Below are 4,363 nucleotides of genomic sequence, written 5' to 3' on the forward strand. Positions count from 1 at the left end.
AGAAAATATTTTAAACTAAATGAAAAACAAAATTTGTGAGGTGTAGCTAAAGTAGTGATTAGAAGGAAACTAAGACACTCAAATGTTTATATTAGAAAATTCTCAAATTAAGGGCGCCTGGGTGGCTCAGTCATTAAGCGTCTGCCTTCGGCTCAGGTCATGATCCCAGGGTCCTGGGATCGAGTCCCACATCGGGCTCCCTGCTCGGCAGGAAGCCTGCTTCTCCCTCTCCCACTCCCCCTGCTTGTGTTCCTGCTCTCGCTCTCTCTGTCAAATAAATAAATAAAAATCTTTAAAAAAAAAAAGGGCGCCTTGGTGGCTCAGTTGGTTAAACGACTGTCTTCGGCTCAGGTCATGGTCCCAGAGTCCTGGGATCGAGTCGCACATCGGGCTCCTGGCTCAGCGGGGAGCCTGCTTCTCCCTCTGACCCTCTCCCCTCTCGTGCTGTTTCTCTCTCTCTCTCTCTCAAATAAATAAATAAATAAAATCTTTAAAAAAAAAAAAGAAAATTCTCTAACAACTTAAAGAATTAAAAAAGAGCAAATATGTACATCATTACTATAATTCACTCACTACTATAATTAACACTGCTGTATGCTATTTTGAAAGCTGTTAAAAAAAATAAATCTTAAGAGTTCCATCACAAAGAATTTTTTTTTTTTTGGTGTCTGTAGATGGTAGACATTAAACTTACTGTGATAATCATTTCACAGTATATGGAAGTCATTATGTCATGTACCTTAAACTACACAGTGCCATATTTCAATTTTATATCAATAAAATTGGGGGGGAAGAGCAAAATAAATCTAAAGCAGAAGCAAACAGTAAGAACAGTAATAATACTGAACAGAAAATCCACAGAAGTAAATCAATGGAACCAAGAGCTGTTTGTCTAAAAAGGCAAATAAAACTGATAAACGGACAGAAGAAAACAGGGGAAACAAAAATTACCAGTATCAATAACGAAGGAAGGGATATCACTAAACTCTATAGATATTAAATGTATTATAAGAAATACTATAAACTCTATGCACATAAATCCAACAACCCCACTGAAATGGACCAATTCCTTGAAAGTCACAATCTACAAAAACTAACCAGGAAGAAAAAACTGAATAGTCCTCTGTCAATTAAAGAAATGTAATTAGTGATTTTTAAACCCCTTTGGGAGGGGGGATTTTTTAATTTTTTATGTAATCTCTGCTGTCAATGTGGGGCTCAGACTCACAACCCAGAGATCAAGAGTCACATGCTCCACCAACTGAGCCAGTCAGGAACACCAATTTTAAATCTTTAAAAAAATCTCCAGACCCAGATAGTTTCACTGGTGAATTCTACCAAACATTTTTAAAGATTTTATTTCTTCATTTATTTACCAGAGAGAGAGCACAAGCAGAGAAAGGGAAAGGCAGAGGGAGAGGCAGGCTCCCTGATGAGCAAGGAGCCTGGGATCATGACCTGAGCCAAAGGCAGACTATTAACCTACTGAGCCACCCAGGCGTCCCCTACCAAACATTTAAATAAAAAATAACACCAATTCTACATAATCTCTTCCCCAAAAATACAAGAGGCAGGAACATTTCCCAACTCATTTTGTGACTCTAACATTACCCTGATACCAAAAAGTAGTTTACAATATTCAAAAAGTTGGATACACTGTCCTAACACAAGTATAACGACACAGAACAGTAACAGGTAGCAAGAGGGATAGCTAGAAAATACACACCCAGTTTATAGAACTCATGGATTTGTTTTTCATTTAAGGACAATAACTCTTAACTAAGGGAGATCTATCATTTGCTCAATGATCTAGATCATCAATTTTGTTCAACCAAATGCTGGTGTGTGGAAGGTAGGGGAGTGGGGGCATACTAACCCCCACCTCCATCAGGAGGTTGCTAGTGGTAAACCCACCAATGTTCTCCGGTAACCCAGGAACCATTTATTCTAACCTAAAATTTTCAGAATACAACAAACCACAGTTCCACACATACAGCTGCATCCCTCAGGCTGTCTTTTCTTACTGTACCCTTAGATTAGTTTTAAGCAGTCTGGAAACCTGTTCCAACACTCACTAAATAGAGAATTAAGGACAAGATTAGAAGATTAGTCTGTGCTGGAATTTAGCCATGAGGCTTAGTTCTTCCTGATGAACCAACCAGAGAACATTATTTTTAAAACTGCTGTGCATAGTCCCCAAAGTAAGAAAACAAGCTAAATCATCTTGTATGGGAAGATGCCATGACCACTGCTACCTCTGAAAGAATACAACTAGGAAGGCCACTGGGAGCCCTGCAAGCTTTACATCACATACTGCCCTAATTTCTTTGAGACAGGACACCCTGTAGGAATTGAATTGACTCATTCAGAATTCCCAGATCCAACATCGTCCATTAACTACTTTTGCTTCCCGTTCAGCTCCATTTCTTTAAAAGAATTTATACAGAGGTTTTTCTGGGCTATTAAGAAATCTAACTGGTGATGAACATTTTATATAATTTTGAGTCTATTTCATTCTACTTCTGAGACAATAAACTTCACTGCTCACTGAAACTGTAACATCCATTAGTGGCTATCTAGATCTGCAATTAAACAAATGTCAGAGACATTACTAAGAAATTACCCAAAAAGTATCTCCTAGTTTAGAATTTAACCCATAACTTCTACTGCTACTCAGAACCCTTAAATATTAGAATGAAAAAGCCTCTAGGGCACCTGGGTGGCTCAGATGGTTAAGCGTCTGCCTTCGGCTCAGGTCATGATCCCAGGGTCCTGGGATCGAGTCCCACATCGGGCTCTCTGCTCCTTGGGAGCCTGCTTCTCCCTCTCTCTCTCTCTCTCTCTCTGTCTCTCATGAATAAATAAAAAAATAAAATCTTTAAAAAAAAAAAAGCCTCTAAATGTAACCAAGGATTACAGCATATCATGGCAGATGACAGCACATGCATGACCTCTTACCAGATCTCTTTTCTAACTAGAAGATAAATGAAGCTGTTGAAACCCTGCTCCACAGGTATATCATAAAACAGATAGGCAATACTCCCTTATCTTTTAAGGAATACTCCCTTCCAGGCATCCTTGACAGCAGTAGTGGAAGCAAGAAAATGTTTATAAATAGAATTCTGATGTCAGACTCTGGAGGAAACTAACTTTGGCACCTATCATTAGAATACATTAAAATGTGGACTTTAATTTCTTAGTCCTTTATCTCCAACTTGTAACCTTTTTCTGCCTCTAATAGATTTGCAACCTTATCTCCTCCACTAATAACACCATATGGATTGCTTTGTGCTTTTCCCCCACTGTAAAACCTTTAGTAACACTGCTTACTTTTTAAAATATTAAAAGTTACTAACTCCCTAAAAACATTTTAAACCAGAATACATCAACTCTTTTAGCTATCTGTTTACTTATGTATCAACAGAGACATCTCTGTTTCTACGTTTATCAGTTTGCCAATACAGCATAGTCTGAATACATTTCTCTTTCAGGGCTGTTTTTCACCCTCTGGCTCTCTCTGAGTGTCCCTGAAGAAACAAGAAACATTGTAAAGCTACTCCACTCGCCCAGCCAGTGTTATCAGCATTGCTTCATACTGAAACACAGCTCTTAAATGATGGGCAGTCATGAAATACTGAGTCATTGTACAGTGTGCTCAGGTTCCAAACTGCTGTGTCTTCTAAATGCTAGCATCATTATTTATTCAGTAGCTGGCTACTAACCCACTTACTACCATCCAGGTGGGAAGCCTGGCAGGGAATTAGAAGTGCAGGAAGAGGCTGGAGTGACAAGAATGTTTTCCAGCTATATGTGGTTCCTGCATCAAGAATACATCATTATGGGGCACCTGGGTGGCTCAGTTGGTTAAACAACTGCCTTCGGCTCAGGTCATGATCCAGGAGTCCCAGGATCGAGTCCCCTCATCAGGCTCCCTGCTCAGCGGGGAGTCTGCTTCTCCCTGACCCTCCCCCTTCTTATGCTCTCTCTCTCTCTCTCTCAAATATATAAAATCTTAAAAAAAATCCTTTAATTGCACTCCTGGGTATTTACCCCAAAGACACAGATGTAGTGAAAAGAAGGGCCATATGCACCCCAACGTTCATAGCAGCAATGTCTGCAATAGCCAAACTGTGGAAAGAGCCGAGATGCCCTTCAACAGATGAATGGATAAAGAAGATGTGGTCCATATATACAATAGAATATTACTCAGCCATCAGAAAAGATGAATACCCAACTTTTACATCAACATGGATGGGACTTGAGGAGGTTATGCTAAGTGAAATAAGTCAAGCAGAGAAAGTCAATTATCATGTGGTTTCACTTATTTGTGGAACATAAGGAATAACATGGAGGACATTAGGAG

General features: G+C 39.4%; 1 long non-coding RNA gene across 1 annotated transcript; it reads right to left on the reverse strand.

Annotated features, from left to right (window-relative positions):
- Positions 1–798: 798 nt before the first annotated feature.
- Positions 799–4,235, reverse strand: LOC145718276 (uncharacterized). The gene is made up of 2 exons (XR_014141692.1): positions 2,895–4,235; positions 799–2,704 (listed from the first exon to the last, which is right to left on the reverse strand). It is a non-coding gene; the product is annotated as an uncharacterized LOC145718276 (long non-coding RNA).
- Between the last annotated feature and the right edge of the window lie 128 nt (positions 4,236–4,363).

Source organism: Leptonychotes weddellii, unplaced genomic scaffold (assembly GCF_054177405.1).
Source record: "Leptonychotes weddellii isolate Sample4059 unplaced genomic scaffold, ASM5417740v2 HiC_scaffold_13167, whole genome shotgun sequence".
Taxonomy (NCBI): Eukaryota; Metazoa; Chordata; class Mammalia; order Carnivora; family Phocidae; genus Leptonychotes; species Leptonychotes weddellii.